Source organism: Cebus imitator, unplaced genomic scaffold, assembly GCF_001604975.1.
Source record: "Cebus imitator isolate Cc_AM_T3 unplaced genomic scaffold, Cebus_imitator-1.0 Scaffold79, whole genome shotgun sequence".
Classification (NCBI taxonomy): domain Eukaryota; kingdom Metazoa; phylum Chordata; class Mammalia; order Primates; family Cebidae; genus Cebus; species Cebus imitator.
In genome coordinates, this window is record NW_016107394.1 from 1,487,330 (window position 1) to 1,505,682 (window position 18,353).

At 40.5% G+C, this 18,353-nt stretch overlaps 1 protein-coding gene and 1 non-coding gene across 6 annotated transcripts in view; both read right to left on the bottom strand.

Annotated features, from left to right (window-relative positions):
* Nucleotides 1-18,353, bottom strand: part of STIM1 (stromal interaction molecule 1) — a 239,070-nt gene that overhangs the window by 164,773 nt on the left and 55,944 nt on the right. The gene's annotated exons all lie outside the window — the stretch shown is intronic.
* Nucleotides 7,308-7,445, bottom strand: LOC119471966. Its single transcript, XR_005201066.1, has one exon. It is a non-coding gene; the product is annotated as a small nucleolar RNA SNORA7 (small nucleolar RNA).

Here is an 18,353-nt window from a genome sequence, read left to right on the forward strand (position 1 = left end):
CTCTGCTCCACAAAATGAGAATACCTATCTCACAAGGTTCAGGGAAAACTGTGGTAAACACATGCAAAGTGTCTAGTATAGTGCCTTACATATAGTGAAGGTCAAATACACGTTTGGGTTTTTTTTTAATCTCATCCAGGGCAAAATGGAATTATTTCCTCCTAAATGGTAAGCATTTCCACTTGACCTGATGTAGCACAGACACCCATGAGGCCAGAACTACTTACATACACCTGAGCCTGCCTTACCTCCTGAAAGGGGATGGACAGATTGTCCTGTTTCCATTCTCTGTCCAGTTGTCTGGGCACTGAAGAAATTACCAGCAAGCAGGCTGCTGGAAGAAGGGTGGGGGAAGAGCTGAGGCTCTCCCAGAACTTCATATCTATTAATAGACCAGTCACGTATCCAGAATGGCACAGGACTGCTGTCTGTAAACCTGGTAATAGACAGGCAGTTTAGGACTGGGTTCAATTTCAGATCAGATTGCAGAGCGGGGTCCACTCTGAACAATAAAACGCAGGAGTAAAGCAAAGCAACCAGAAGTAAAGTGTTGACCCTTCCCTCACCCTTCTCAACCCTTCTAGCTTTGTGTTACAGTAAGCCTTAAATGAAGCTTAGCCTTTTTAGGTACTTCAATTTGGCTTGGGAAGTATCTTCAGAGACCCATTCTACTCATGACGGTCACCTTAAACATGTCACTGTTCTCTACACTTGTTTCTACATGTGAAACTCAATAAGACTAGGCCAGATGATCCCAATATCTTGATGAACTCACAAATCTTCATCTCAAAGTCCCAGCTCTGATTTAAATATAAGCCCAAGTCTAAAGTACTGTGTTCTAGAGACAGAAAGACAGGGATCCAGATGTACTACCCTCTGCACTAGCTTCAGCCACTCCACCCAGAAGAGGGGCAATAATAAACTGGCAACAAGCCATCCATCTCTCAAAATCCTGGCACCTCTAGCCTCAGAATGCAATTATCTCATAACATACAACAGGGGCTCACTAAATGCAAGCAAATTACTTCATGGGATCAGAATGTGGGGTGCTAACTGCCAGTTCCCACACAGTTCCTTAACACGCAGATCTAGAGCAGAAATCCGCCTGCTTTAACATAAAAAAGAAAGGAAAAGAAGAAAAAAAGGAACTGTATTTCCTGCCTTTCCCAATCTTAGCACACCATCATAGGAAAAACAAAGCAGGACATCTTTAGAAAATTTAACAAGGATCGGCCGGGCGCGGTGGCTCAAGCCTGTAATCCCAGCACTTTGGGAGGCCGAGGCGGGTGGATCACGAGGTCAAGAGATCGAGACCATCCTGGTCAACATAGTGAAACCCCGTCTCTACTAAAAATACAAAAAATGAGCTGGGCATGGTGGCGTGTGCCTGTAATCCCAGCTACTCAGGAGGCTGAGGCAGGACAATTGCCTGAACCCAGGAGGCGGAGGTTGCGGTGAGCCGAGATCGCGCCATTGCACTCCAGCCTGGGTAACATGAGTGAAACTCCGTCTCAAAAAAAAAAAAAAAAAAAGAAAATTTAACAAGGATCATTGGCCGGATGCAGTGGCTCTCATCTGTAATCCTAGCACTTTGTAAGGCCCAGGTGGGTGGACTGCCTGAGGTCAGGAGTTTGAGACAAGCCTGGCCAACATGGTGAAACTCCGTCTCCACTAAAAATACAAAAAATTAACTGAGTGTGGTGGGGCACACCTGTAGTCCCAGCTACTCGAGAGGCTGAGGCAGGAGACTCATGTCAACCTGGGCAGCAGAGGTTGCAGTGAGCCAAGATAGTGCCACCGCACTCCAGCCTGTGTGACAGAGCAAGACTCTATCTCAAAAAAAAAAAAAAAAATTGCACTGTTATACAGGATTACGTCTGTGTTAGCATATCTAAAGAAAAAAACGGGCCGGGCGCGGTGGCTCAAGCCTGTAATCCCAGCACTTTGGGAGGCCGAGGCGGGTGGATCACGAGGTCAAGAGATCGAGACCATCCTGGTCAACATGGTGAAACCCCGTCTCTACTAAAAAAATACAAAAAATTAGCTGGGCATGGTGGTGCGTGCCTGTAATCCCAGCTACTCAGGAGGCTGAGGCAGGAGAATTGCCTGAACCCAGGAGGCGGAGGTTGCGGTGAGCCGAGATTGCGCCATTGCACTCCAGCCTGGGTAACATGAGTGAAACTCCGTCTCAAAAAAAAAAAAAAAAAAAGAAAGAAAAGAAAAAAACATGTCTTTCCTTAGGGAGATTAGTCAACCATGAAAGCTGAGAAAAAAGAGAGTAACAGATACGTATTGGGAGTACCCGTCATTCATTTATTCCACAAAGGTTTACTAAGCATTTACTATATGCCAGGCACAAATCTAGGCCCTGGGAATAGGGTGATCCTAACACCCTCAAGAGGAGAAGAAGCCAACAAAGTTCAAATATTTCAGTTGCTTTTCCATGACCTTTCTATCTGTACTGCAAGACAAACGCATCAGGCGGTTGTAGCTGCTATATTATCAGGGTTCTTAGTTGCAAGAACAACTTAGATTGCAAATTTAGCAAACCAACTGATTCTAGCTAGTTTGGGGAGAAAAAGAACTCATCAAAAGAGTAACTCAGACTTAAAGAGAAGTGAAAAACCAGGGATCAATGCCAAGAACAATGCCTAAAACCAGGTAACAAACTAGTCTGATCAGGTCACCTGTTTCCACTGCCAACCTCCACTATCTCTAGACACTATAACTGGCACTTCTGCCCCAGGAACTCAATTTGCTACCTGCACCACCATCACTGTACCCTGCTTCTCTGCATCACAAACTCTTCAGAGACAAAGACCATGGTGAGTAGAGAAGACCAAAAGAGCCTAGGGCAAACTTGGAAAAAGCTTACAAGTAAATAGCTGGCATTTTAGTTAAAGAAATTCCTTAAAAACAGGAAAGGGTAATAAATATTTACTTTAGCCACTTTGGCATTATACACAAAACACTGGATTCAGCTAATGAATGTCCCTAATTCAGACCCTATGTTCAACATAACCTTCATGATTAGGATGTTTGTGTTCCACAGTGTCATCCAAAGGTTGAAAATGTACTGGTCATTAACAACACAGGGAATACAGTACATGTGACAGTTCTACTTCCTGAGGTAGACTTAAAAATTGGCATTATAGTTTTACCACATCAGCCTCATGAAGTTAGTTAATATGAGTCTGTTCAAAGATAAATGTTCTCAGTGAACTGACCAAATCTAAACTGCCAGAAAGTTAAGTAAAAATAAACATTCATTGAGCTCTTCATATGTACTAGATAGTATACTAAGCACTTAATATGGATTAACTAGTTTTTCATAACAACCTTAAAAGTTAGATACCATTCTCCCTATTTAACATAAGAGGAAACTGAGGCACAAAGTGGTTAAATGAACTTGCCTAGGAATACACAACTTATAACAGGAGGAGCCCAGAATCTGAACCCAGACAGTATGATTCCATACTTAAGCATCTGTCAACTCCCTCAAGTAAATCGCTACCTATTGAGGCCTTTTAGGTGGTAGCCTTCCTCACTGAGGTGGTTCTGGTAGGTTACACATTGGCAGGAAGACACAGTCCTCTATCCTCCATCCTAAAGTTAAGTTATCAATTTAATTAGCTGCACATACAAAATTTTATTGGAAGAAAGATGACTGTCCACACAGGACAAAAACAGGTAAAGCATCTGAGTAAGGCTTTGCTTGGCCCACAGATTCTCTAATTGCAGCTGCTGACAGTAATATCCACATAAAGTATTTGCTGGACTTAAAGCTCAACTCTTATGCTACTACAACATTTTATTTATAATCAGGGATTATGCCTACATTCAGAATTCTGAAAGAATTTACACAAACAGTATGTATTAAGACAGTGGTCTCCAAAGTGGAATGTATAAGACTTTCCAATGAAGTACAGAAAGAAAAACTCAAACTCTTATTTCATAATTGTTTCTAATCTTAAAATATAAGAATTATGCTTTACCAATGTTAACTGTACGGACTCACAATGGTGCCCTCTCTGGGTCTGTATGTCATGTATTTCTGTATCACTTACCACATATGAGTTATCCTGAGAATAGAAATGGAAGCTCCACAGTGTGCAAGGAAGAACATCAGTGTCTGCAGTCACTCATTTGCTTTCAAGGTACTTATAAATTATGGCTTATTTTTTTTCTCAACTAAATCAAATTTTACCACATAAATTATCTTAAAGGATGTTTGAAAATAAGTAAATGAATATGAAAAACAACTCCCATAGGTTGAAGATAATATCCAAATTACAAACAAAAATAAATACTAAGTGACAAAGCTGACCCTTCTATACCTAATACAAGCTCTCTGTAAGCTATATTACAGGGTGAAAATAATTTAACTGGTTCAAACAATAAGTTGGCAAAAAAAAATTCAAAACTACCAAAAGATACTTAGAATACTGAATGGATTTAAATTTATTATTAACAATGAACTGAATCCTTACTGGGCCTTGATATATTAAATCAGAGGTCAGCAAACATTTTCTGTAAAGGGCCAGATAGTTAATATTTTACAGCCTCTATTATAACTAATTAACCCTGCCACTGTAGTACAAAAGTCATCACAGACAATATGTAATCAAATGAATGTGGTTGTGCTCCAGTAAAACTTTATTTATAGAAGCAGGCATAATAAAGTAATGCTATCATGATAAAAAAACACATCTAAAAATTATACCTGAAGATAAACTTTTATAATTTTTCTGTAGTGTTTAAAGTCTGAAAATATTCAATCAGGTGCTAAGAATTCTCTTTATACATGTCCTTAATAATGAAAAACAAAAGGCACATATTATTAATGAAACATTTATTCTTTCTTGCTACAGTAATAAAGTGGATTAAATAGTACAAAGAAAGCAATATTTTTTAACTGCATTCCTTTGTCAGCAAATACTGTTATAAAATATATATTAAAATATATATTAAATATTAAGATTTGAAAGACAAATATTATTATAAATTATAGAACATGAGAGATTTTCTGGAAAGTAAGATACAAGTTTTCTTTCAATGTGCCAGTTAAGAGTATTTGCTACATTCTATGAAATACTGAAATAAAAAAGGAATTACCTTTTAAGGGGCACTAAATGAAAAACGTACAAGAGAAGAAATATTCTCTAGAGCATAAGATTTCCTTAGTTGAAATAAGATTTATTTTTTTAAATAATCGAAAAATAAAGTTTTGTTTTAAAAATACTTAAGTGTAACTGCTGATAAATTAGCTGCTTCAACTGGAATTTTAAAACGATTATGAGTAAGATTAAAGAAAAAGCACTGCACATGAAATTCTTTCCTGAATTATTCATAAGCAAGCTATTACAGCAAAGAAATTAAAGCTGGAAATGCTGAGTACTACAGGTTTTATTGAAATTGTTTATTTTATAAAAATGAGACCTTTAAAATATAGTAATACTATTTACTATTGCATCAAAAGTACATCAAATATTTAGAGGGGAAGAAAATTAATAAAAGATACATAAGACCACTACAAGAAAACCTACAGACTTACAGAAAAAAAAAATTTAAAGATCTAAATAGGCCAGGCATAGTGTCTCAAGCCTATAATACCAGCACTTTGGGAGACTGAGGCAGGAAGATCACTTAAGTCCAGAAGTTCAAGACCAGCCTGAGAAACATAGTGAGACCCTGTATCTAATTAAAAAAAAAAAAAAAACTATAGATGCGTGTGGTGGCATGCACCTATAGTCCCAGCTACTTGGGAGGCTGAAGCAGGAGAACTGCTTGAACCTGGGAAGCAGAGGTTGCAGTGACCCGAGACTGCACCACTGCACTCCAGCCTGGTACCTGCAACAGAGCAAGGAAAAAAAAAAAAAAAAAAAAAAAAATAAAAAATTGAAAGAACACATTACCTTAAAAAAAAAAAAAAAAAAAAAAAACTAAATAGATGGAAGGACACATTACCTTCATGAACTGAATGACTACATATGGTTTGTTAGTTCTCCCAAATTAATCTATAGATTCAATGCAAACCAATCAAAATCCCAACAGGGGTTTGCTTAGCAGAAGTTGACAAACCAACTCTAAAATTCATATGGAAATACAAAGGACCACTGAGCGAGGAGGCTCACACCTGTAATCCCAGCACTTTGGGAGGCCAAGGTAGGTGGATCACCCGAGGTCGGGCGTTTGAAATCAGCCTGACCAACAGAGAGAAAACCCATCTCTGCATGCCTGTAATCCCAGCTATTCAGGGGGCTGAGGCAGGAGAATCACTTGAACCCCAGGAGGCGGAGGTTGAGTGAGCTGAGATCACGCCATTATACTGCAGCCTGGGCAATAAGAGTGAAACTCTGTCTCAAAGAACAAACGAAACAAAGGACCAAGGACAGCCAAGGCAGTCCTGAAGAACAACAAGCTGATTGACTTACACTTCCAAAATATCAAGAATAATTACAATAAAAATTAGCACAGTGTGGTACTACTGCAGGATACAAAAATGACCAATAGAATAGAGAGTGTGGAAACAGACCCACAAATAATGGTAATGTGCCTTATGAGGAAGGTAACACTATAGTACAGTAAAAATGACTTTCTCCTTTTTTTTTTTTTTTTTTTTTTGAGATAGGGTCTCAGTCTGTCACCTGGGCTAGAGTGCAGTGGTGCGATCTCCGCTCCCTGTAACCCCCGCCTCCTGGCTTCAAGCAATTCTCGTGCTTCAGCCTCCCAGGTAGCTGGGACTACAGGCATACACCACAATTCGTGGCTGATTTTTGTATTTCTTATTTTTTTTTTTATTTTTCTGTGAAATTACTGAGCTATATATTTCTTATTTTATCTTTTTTTCTTTTTATGATTTCTGTATTTTTAGTAGAAATGGAGTTTCATCATGCTGGCCAGGCTGGTCTCAAACTCCTGGCCTCAAGTGATCCACTAGCTTCAACCTCCCAAAGTTCTAGGATTACAGGCATCAGCCACTGTGCCTGGCCCAAGAATGAGCTTTTCTGGTAAATGGTGTTAGATCAATTGATTATCCACAGAAGAAAAAAAAATGTACCTAGAATCATTACTTCACAGCATACACAAAAATATCAATTTCAGATGGATTGCAGATCTAATGGGAAAGGTGAAACAATTAAGCTTTTAGAAAAAAATTATGGGAAAATTGTTATGAACTTGGAATAGGTAAAGAATTGGGTTCTTTTTTTATTATCTTTTTTTTTTTTTTTTTTTTTTTAGAAAAGAAGCAGATCCAGTTAAAAAAGAAAAATCCTTAAAGGAGGTTTTCCTGCCCAAGGACTGAACACTGTCACAGAGTGCCTACCAATCACCAGCTACTGAGCAGGCTGGGAATGGAAAGGGTGCCTTGCCAGGCTTGCTTTCCCTCACTTTGTGAAGCTGGCAGAATACTAAGCACTCTCCAGACACAATCCCAGGAGGTCAGATTTCTTGAACAGAACACAAAAAGGGCTAAGGACACATAAAGGAAAAGGTTGATAAACTGAGAAAAGATATTCATAATGCACATATAAGACAAAGGACTTATATCCAGCATACATAAAGAACTCCTACAAATTAGTAAAAAAAAAGATAAACAACCTAATGGAAAATTGGGCAAAAAACTTGAACAAATACTATCACAAAATAATAAATCTAGATATTAAATATATACATATCTATATGTGTCTGTAGATATTCATACATGTATCAAAAGATGTTGTATACTTTAGTCACAGGAGAAAAACAAATTAAACCACAATGTGACAACACTGTGCACTCACCAGAATGGCTAACATGAAAAAGATAGGGAAATGCTAGATGCTGAAAAGGAGGTCAGACAAGTAGAAGTCTCATATTCTGCTTGTAGGAATGTGTATTACTATCTATCACTGCATAACAAATGACCCCCAAAATTTAGTTGCTTAAAACAATAAACATTTTAAAAGGGCTATAGCCATCTGATGGCTTGACCAGGGCTAGAGGATTTGCTTTCATGGTGGCTCACTCATATTCCCACCAAGTCCATGCTGATTGTTGTCAGGAAATACCAGTTCTCAACATGGCCTTTTCCATAGGCTTCTTGAGTGTCCTCACAATATATTAATGGGCTTCCCAAGAGTGAATGATCCAAGAGACAGAGAGAAAACAAGAAGGAAACTGTAGTACCTTTTATGAACTAATTTCTGAAATTGTACACTATCATTTTCACTTTATTCCATTTGTTAGAATGAAATTATTAGGTCCAGCTCAAAGGGAGGGGAATTAGACTCCACCACTTGATGGAAGGAATATCAAAGAATTTGTGGACATATTTTAAACCAAATATATCCAGTTTGGCAAAGAATGTGACAGTATCCACTGTGGAGCACACACATCTTACCAAGTCCTCCAGTGTGTTAATGCAGTCTGATTAGCATGATGTTGTCAATGTAATATATCATAGTGATATTCTATGGCCAGATGGTCAAGGTATCTTCTGACTATATTATGACGAACAGAGTAGAATTGTTTACATATCCCTGGGAAAAACCGTAAAGGAATACTGATATGTTTCCCATGAATACAAACGGTTGTTAATCCTTTTTTCTGATTGAAACAGAAAAAAATTCATTTGCCAAATCAACAGCCAAATATTATAGTATAACCTGCTCTAGTAAAGTTATCAAATCCATTATAGCAGCCACATTTGGGGATACTAAGTTAAACTTACTGAAGTCCAGTCATTCTCTGTATCAATCCAGTTTTACAGGGGAAGACTAATGAATTAAATATAGATAGGAAATGAGACCAACATCCTGCATCTTAAGATACTTACGGGTAGGCCAGGAGCAGTGGCTCATGCCTGTAATCCCAGAACTTTGGGAGGACAAGGCAGGCATAATCACCTGAGGTCAGGAGCTCAAGACCAGCCTAGTTAGCATGGTGAAACCCCATCTCTACTAAAAAGACAAAAATTAGCTGGGCATGATGGCAGGTGCCTGTAATCTAAGCTACTTGAGAAGCTGAGGCAGGATAATCACCTGAATCCAGGAGGCGGAGGTTGAAGTGAGCCAAGACCGCACCATTGCACTCCAGCCTGGGCAACAGAGTGAGGCTCCATCTCAAAAAAAAAAAAAAAAGATACTTAAGAGTAGCACTAATCTCCACCATCTGTCCCAGAAGGTGTTATTAGGTTTGATTCACTGTCTTGGCCAGGAGAGCAGGGGGTAGTTTCAAGGCTTCCACTTAGCCTTCCCCACTATGACACCTCTTATTCAACAGTCAAGTATCCAATATGGGTGCTACTCTAACTGCTGAGTTTGTCAATCCCAATTATACACTTGGGGATAGAGAAAATGACCACTTGGTAAGTCTGTGGGATAATTCTACTTCTAAAAAGTGTCATAGAAAAGTAAGAAGATAAATATATACATTAACATCATACTAAGTGAAAGAAACCAGACATGATTCCATTTATATGAAATGTTCAGAATAGGCAAATTTATAGAGACAGAAAGTAGACTAATGGTTGCCAGAGGATAGAGAAGAGGGAGTATGACTGCTTAATGGGTCATTAAGTGTTTCTTTTTGGGGTGATAAAAATATTCTGAAATTAAATAGTAATGATGGTTACACAAAATTGTTGAAAACCACTAAATTGGGTGGGGCACAATGACTCATGCCTATAATCACAGGACTTTGGGAGGCTGAGGCAGGAAGATTGCTTGAAGGCAGGAGTTTTAGACCAGCCTGAGTAATATGACAAGACCTCATCTCTCCCCCGCCATAAAAAAGTACACTTTAAAATAATAAGTATTATGCTATGTGAATTTTGAGATGGAGTCTTGCTATTTCACCAGGCTAGAGGGCAGTGGTGAGATCTTGGCTCACTGCAACCTCCATCTCCCAGATTCAAGCGATTCCCCTGCCTCAACCTCCTGAGTAGCTGGCACTATAGCTACACACCACGTGCAGCTAATTTTTTATATTTTAGTAGAGACAGGGTTTCACCATGGCCAGGATGGTCTCGATCTCCTGACATCAGGATCCACCTGCGTCGGACTCCCAAAGTGCTGGGATTACAGGCGTGAGCCACCACGCCCGGCTATGTGAATTTTTTTTTAAGCGACAGGGGTCTTGTTCTGTTGCTCAGGCTGGAGTACACTGGCACAATCATAGCTTAGTGCAGCCTCAAACTCCTGGGTTCAAGCAATCCTCTCACCTTAGCCTCCCGAGTAGAACAGGCTAAAGAGGCATGCCATCATGACTGACTAATTTTTTAATGTGTTGTACAGACTGAATCTTGCTATGTTGTCCAGGCTGGTCTTGAACTCTTGGGCTCAAGGGATCCTGCCACCTCAGCCTCCCAAGTAGCAGGGATTACAGGCCTGTGCCACCACCAAATTGTTATGTGATTTTTACTTCAATTTTTAAAAAAATCGAATGGTTGTTGGCTGTCTGGTAAACTGGAAAGCATGTGAGGGCAGCTTTCATCCTCACTCAATTTACAATACAGAATCCATCCAGCTCACAGCTTATACACTGTACCATATAGAGTCCTTGCCAAATGCTAAGGATACAAACACATTTCATCACTTACATTAACCAACACATTATAAAGCAACTTATTCCTATTCTCTATGAGTCCCTATTTAAATTTGAAAGACTCATGGCTTCTTAAAAAAAAAAAAAAAAACATAGTTTGGTGTTGGGGCTAAGAAAAATTCTTGGTATCTCTAATCCCAGATAATGACTGGCTCTGCTACCTACCACCCTTTGCCCGATTAGAAGGAAAATACAATCTCTAGTATAAAATGTCAGAAAGATGGGAAGAAAGGAATCAAGCACCATTTCACCTCAAGCAAATATTCAATAGATAAACTGTCTAGCAGTTTTCAAATTATGCTCTGTAGACTCCTCCTCTCCTCCCATCCCCTGTCCAGGTCTCCTGGTAATAGCTGCTTCAAGTAGAACTCTACTTTTGTTGAGTGTTAAATGTTGAAAACAAACTTCTTTTTTTTTTTTTTTAACAAAATGGCTTAATTATGTAGTGAACATCTATGAATTTTGTTGACTTAAAACTATTTCCCTACCTCCCAAATCTTTCTTTCTGTAAATATACCTTGATCTTCTTCCCTTAGGGAACCACCTCTTTCCTACTCTCAATCCACGTGGTTCCAGAGAAACTGACCCTGACTCCTGGGTTCCATGAGTAGAATAAAACTTTGTTGACCAATTAAAGGCCAATATTCTCCTGACCACAGTGATTACTTGAGGATGGGCATATGACACAAGCTAAAAGCATACCCAGGACCACCTGCACCATCAGAAAGAGGTATTATGCTGTATCTTTCTTGGTGTTTTTTTGTTGTTGTTGTTTTTTGCTTGTTTGTTTGTTTGTTTTTTGAGACAGTGTCTGGCTCTGTCTCCCAGGCTGGAGTACAGTGGTCTGATCTTTGCTCGCTGCAGCCTTGACCTCCCAGGTTCAAGCAATCCTCCCACCTCAGCCTCCTGAGTAGCTCGGACTACAGGTGCACACCACCAGGCCCAGCTAATTTTTATATTTTTTGTAGAGATGGGATTTCCTCATGTTGCCCAAGCTGGTCTCAAACTCCTGGGTTCAAGTGATCCACCTGCCTTGGCCTCCCAAAATGCTAAGATTATAGGCTTGAACCACCACTCCCGGCCTGTTGGATCTTTCAGTAAGCTGGTAGGATGTATATTCAAATCTGATATCTTTCTTTGCCAGTACATGGAGGAAAGCCTGCTTAAAAATGACACCAATACAAAGAAAGCAGAGCCAAAGTGGGAGACAGTGAGTCCTAATGACATCATTTAATTCCCTGTATGTAGCTGTGTCTAAAAATAGAACTACTTCTAGGCTTTTTAGTTACTTCAGTAAATAAAGTGCCTCTCGAGTTAGTCAGTCTGAATTGTATTTCTGTTACCTGCAAAAGAAAGAGTTACAACAAATGCAAAATTATTTGAATAAAAAATTGAAAATCAACCATGTAGTCAATAAGCCTCAAACCTTTTCTGAGAATCATAGTCATGAGAACAATCTTTTTAAAAACTCCCAGAAAACTTAGTCTTGTCCTTAATTCCCCATTACATTCCCAAATCTGCATAGCATTTTATAGTTTCCAAATCACTTTTCCAATGATAACTTCAGCTCATCTTCAAAAACAAAACAAGGCCGGGTATAGCGGCTCACATCTGTAGTCCCAACACTTTAGGAGGCCAAGGCAGGTGATCGTTTGAGTCCAGGAGTTTGACACCAACCTGGACAACATGGCAAAATCCTGTATGTACAAAAATGCAAAAATTAGCCAGGTGTGGTGGCATGCACCTGCAGTCCCAGCTACTCGAGAGCTGAGGTGGGAAGATCATTTGAGCCCAGGAGGCAAAGGTTGCAGTGAGCCAAGATGGTGTCACTGCATTCCAGCCTGGGCGACAGAGCCAAACCCCTGTCTCAAAAAATAACAGAAACCCTGTGAAGTCAGCATTCACATTCTATAATCGAAGACATTCGGGCTCTGAGAGAAGTGACGAGTCTTAAGCCACCCACCTTGAAATCAAGGGCTCCATCTCCAATTTCCTTATCGCCTCACTAATCATTACTGTTTTGCACAGCTGTCAGCAAGCCATACACAGGGTTGGGAACCTGACTGGGCTCAGTACAGACTTGCTACCTGACTACATTGTTCCCCTCACCCCTGCCAGCTTTGCCTTGTTTCAATTAGGCCTCACCCTGCTCCCTTTCCTCACAGGCTGAGATACAGACAAGCCAATAGCACAGCATCTCACTACACGTACATAAGGGTGTGTCATTCAACTGACTGGCAGCCCTGAAAGTCAGTGGCCTTACTCTCAAAGTTGCCCCTAAACCCATCAAATGCACATCAGTGGATCAGATCCAAGGAGGAGGAAATGTCTTCTAAACTACCCCTATCAAAAGAAGCTTCAACCAACAAACACTAAAACATTGTCAAACCACCTTTCCATACCTATTGGGATGTGAAGACTTAAAAATCACTACTGGCCGGGCGCAGTGGCTCATGCCTGTAATCCTAGCACTTTGGGAGGCCAAAGTGGGCAGATCACTTGAGGTCAGGAGTTCAAGAACAGCCTGGCCAACATGGTTTAGTGAAACTCCATCTCTACTAAAAATACAAAAAAATTAGCTGAGCGTGGTGGCACATACCTGTAGTCCCAGCTACTCAGGAGGCTGAGGCAGGAGAATCACTTGAACCTGGGAGGCAGAGGTTAGCAGTGAGCCAAGATTGCGCCACTGCACTCCAGCCTGGGCAAAAGAGCAAGACTCTATCTCAATTTTTAAAAAATAAAATCAATACTGACTGGATTGGCATATATTCAAGGGTTTAAAGTTCAAGAGATTTACACTACACACAAAAATTAACTCAAAGTGGATTAATGACTTAAATATAAGCACTAAACCATAAAAGTCTTAGAGGTAAAACATAGGAACAAACCCATAAAACAGAGTAAATCTTCATAACCTTGGCTTTGGCAACAGATTTTTTAAATCTTTATTTATTTTATTTATTTTAATTTATTTTGAGATGTATCACTCTGTTGCCCAGACTGGAGTGCAGCGGCACAATCTCAGCTCACCGCAACCTCTGCTTCCTGGGTTCAAGCGACTCTCCTGCCTTAGCCTCCCAAGTAGCTGGGATTACAGGCATGCACCACAACACCCAGCTAATTCTTTTTGTATTTTTAGTAGAAACAGGGTTTCACACCCGGCGCGGTGGCACATGCCTGTAGTCCCACCTACTCAGGAGGCTGAGGTGGGAGGATTGCCTGAACCCATGAATTCTGGGCTGTAGTGCGCTATGCCAATCGGGTGTCTGCACTAAGTTCGGCAGGGGGACCACCAGGTTGCCTAAGGAGGGGTGAACCGGCCCAGGTCGGAAATGGATCAGGTCAAAACTCTCGTGCTGATAAGTAGCGGGATTGCGCCTGTGAATAGCCACTGCACTCCAGCCTGGGCAACAGAGTGAGACCCTGTCTCTAAAAAAAAAAAAGAAGAAAAAAGAAACAGGGTTTCACCATGTTGGCCGTGCTGGTCTCGAACTCCTGACCTCAGGTTATCACCCGCCTCAGCCTCCCAACATGCTGGGATTACACGTGTGAGCTACCAGGTCCAGCCAGATTTTTTTTTAGATAGAACACAAAAGCACAAACAACAACAAAAAAAGATGAATATATTAAAATCTATAAAAATTTAAAACTAGATCAGGCACAGTGGTTCACGCCTATTAATCTCAACACTTTGCAAGGCTGAGGCAGGTAGATTGCTTGAGCCCAGCAACTCGAGACCAGCCTGGCAACATAGCAAAATCTCATCTCTAAAAAATAAAAATAAATTTAAAGCTACTATGCATCAAAGGACATCATCAAGAAAGTGAAAATCAACCTATAGAATGGGACAGAATATTTGCAAATCATACATCTGATTATGGGTCTAGTATCCAGAATATATAAGGAATTTTAATAACAAAAACAAAAAAACTAATTTTAAATGGACAAAGAACTTGAATACACATTCTCCAAAGAAGACATACAAATGACCAACAAGTACATGAAAAGATGATCAACATCATTAGTCATTAGGGAAACACAACTCAAACCACAATGAGATACCATGTCACACCCACTAGAATGGCTGTAATTAAAAACAAAACCAAAAAGAAAAAAAAGAAAAAAAAAAAAAGCAGCGTTTCTGTTTTTAAAAAACTTCCAATCTTGTGTGGCAACCACATACAAAGCAACCACAATGCAGCAAGATAACTGAGACATATAATGAAGAGTCTGCTAGATAGAAAAGGGTAAGTAGGCCGGGGGTGGTGACTTACACCCAACACTGTGGGAGGTCGAGACAGGAGGATCACTTGAGCCCAGGAGTTTGAGATCAGCTTGAGCAACACAAGGAGACCCCATCTCTACAAAAAACTTTTAAAGTTAGCTGGGTGTGGCAGTACATGCCTATAGTCCCAGCTACTCAAGAGGGTTAGGTGGGAAGATCACTTGAGCTCAGGAGGTTGAGTTCTGCAGCTGGGGCAACAGAGTGAGACACTGTCTCAAAGAAACAAAAACAATTTTTTTTTTGAGACATTGTCTTGCTCTGTTGCCAGGCGCAAGGCTAGAGTGCAGTGGCGCGAGCTCGGCTCACTGCAACCTCCGTCTCCCAGGTGCAAGCAATGCTCCTGCCTCAGCCTCCCAAATAGCTGGGATTACAGGCACATGCCACAATGCCCAGCTAATTTTTGTATTTTTTAGTAGAGGTGGGGTTTCACCATGTTGGCCAGGATGGTCTCGATATCTTGACCTCATGATCTGCCCACCTCAGCCTCCCAAAATGTTGGGATTACAGGCGTGAGTCACCACTCCTGGCCACAAAAACAATTTTAAAAAGAAGGTAAGGAGACACTCCAAGGAAAATGAAAAACATGAGTAAAAGCATAGAAAAATGTTTGCTGAAAAGACAATATGCAGAACCCAGATCATAGAATGCCAGGAACACCAGACTGAGAAGCTTGGATTTAAGAATCTCTGAGAAATAGGAAAGAATAGAGACTTCTGAGTAGGGGTGGGCCACAATTAGACTGACTTATTAGAAAGATTCTGGCAGCCAAGTGGAAGGATGGACAAGGAGACTTGCCTTGGAGTCTCATCCTTGCTGTTATACCTAGTACTATCCTTATCTCCCCAGTGCTACCACTGAAGCCAAGACCTTACAGAAGAAAGGCAAACCCTGGCCAAATCCCACAGACTCAGGCAGGACGAGATTTGTAGGTTTGTTAGTTTGATTTTAGTTTTAATCTTTTATTGAGGTAAAATTCATATAACATTAACCATTTTTAAGTAAACAATTCAGTGGCATTTAGTACATTCAAGTGTCGTGCATCCACAGAGGTTTTTAGTTTTAATTTTTTTTTTTAAGAGACAAGGTGGCATATGTTGCCTAGCATGGCCTTGGACTCCTGGGCTCAAGCAATCCTCCCCCCTCAACCTCCTGAGTAGCTGGGACTGCATGTGCCACTATGCCCAGCTGGACCTTAGCTTTTGACGAGGTCCAGGAAAGCCTCTGCTGACTTCACTCAGGTCAGGCTTCATCCAGTCCTCTGGCATCTCTGCTCATATGGATATGCCAGATACTTTTGGCTTTCAACAAACATCTGCCTAGAGTCCCTAGACTGCCATACTCTTTTCTAACCTTTCCTGACCTCAGCTCCCCTAGGAACACAGGTCATTATGACCAGGAGGAAATCTGACCATGTCTATCCCTTATTTTAAATTTTTCAGTGGTTCTGCATAGCCCATAGAAAAAAGTCTCAAATCCTTAAGAAGATAGACAAGGCTTTCTATAATCTGGCATCTGTTTGTTTCCCTAGCCTCATCTCCTAAACATGTTGCCCTAAAATTCTTTCCTCTCATTATGCTTCCCTTCCTACTCATGGTTGCTCAAACATTTTTTTCTCTTTCACCATGGGAATGATTTTGTCACCTTGTACACATTTCCCACAGATGTATCTCACCCTAGGGAAAGTTCTCATATTTTCCTTATTTCCTGGAAACAGCTCTGATCCCAGTCTCATTTCACTCTGGGTACCACTCTAATCCATGCCTCACTATTCACTCTACTCTACATATGTTATTGACCATATAATACCACAAGATGACTTTTTTCCACTTCCTACTATTCTACTTCTGTCATATTACTGAGAATAGCCTTACCAAATACATCTGCTTCTGCTCTCTCTGCCTGGGTCTCTCATAAGCCCAGGACTTCACCAGGCCCCTCACCCCAAAGTTACTGGTACTTGGGACTTAGGAGGGAGATATATTACACCCATACCTCCAGTCAGCTGGGAATTTGGATCCAGACCTTATTCTCCCTCACCTTCTTTCTGACAGAATTCTTGAAATGACAAAGTTCTATTGGAACGGCACTTGATCCCACCCCCATTTTACCCTGGAGACATCACTGATCCCAGTTTCATCTTACTTTGAGATCAGCTCTGGCCTTACCCTCCCCAATCATCATACCAAAGAGAAAGTCATACCTCAGTATACCCAGAGAATGATTTGCACCCTGGCCTTGGCTGGCACTGAACTCAAGAAAGAAAAGTGGCATGAAGCAACTGGCCCAAAGTAATACTAATACTATCCCCAACTAGTGAAGTTTTTCTCCCTGACAACCCCAGTTGGTAGGGGAGAAAAACTTCCCAATCATCGTAAACCCCCCTCACATTCTGTGTATGCAAGCCAAATGTGTGTCCAGTGGTACTCAGGAAGAACTCACACAAAGGCCTTTTTCCAGGTGTATTTTAGGCTTCCAGGTATAGCACAGTCACAAACATCAGTTTGCTCTCAAGTGAGTAAATGAGCAATGCCAGTTCAGGAAATTCAGATTTCAGCTTTCTTCTGGTTTCTAAGCTTGTGGTTTACACACTCCATTCAGCAGCAAAGCAACAATAATTAGAAGCCATCCTTCTATAATATTTTATTTGAGCTTGACAATATATTAAGCAGAATAGACCTAGGCTTTAAACTTTCTAGCCATGCAATCTTGGCCAATAACTTTACCCATTCGTAAAATGAGAATGATAGTAGTATCCTGCAAGACTGTTGTGAAGAAAAGTAAACAAATATATATAAAGCATCAAGAAATATACCTGGCCTAAAAAGGTTTTCCAATCATTTGTTTATTCAGTCAACAAATATTTACTAAGTATATGCTATGTGCCACTCAGTATTCTAGCACTAAGGATTTAGCCATCAACAAAAATCCCTGCTCTCATGGAGCTAACAGGGAGTAGGGGGCAAAGTGAAAGCCTAATCAATAACTACGCCAGATGGTGATAAATGCTGTCATGAAAAACAGAGAAAGAGGTTACAGTATGCTGTGGAGGAGTGATTGTTATTTTTAAATAGAATGATTGGAGAAAGCCTCACTGAGTTGACATTTCACCAAACGATCTGAAGGAAAAAAGGCATGAGCCATGCAGAAAGTTACGGAAAGAAGAAAGAACCAATGCAAAGGCGCTGAAGCAAGAGTATGTCTGTCTCTATTGCTCAAATAGTAAAGAAAACCAATGGGACAGGATAAGCAAGTGGAGAGGAAATGAGTCTAAGACAGGTAACTGGAAGCCAAGTCACATGTGACTTTGTGGGCCTTTCTAACGGCTTTGGCTTTTCCCCTGAGAAATCTGTAAAGCCACTGAACAATTTTGAACAGAAGAGTTATATGATTTGGATTTACATTTTGAAAGGATCACTCTGAGCCAGGAACGGCGGCTCATGCCTGTAATCCCAGCACTTTGGGAGGCTGAGGCGGGTGGATC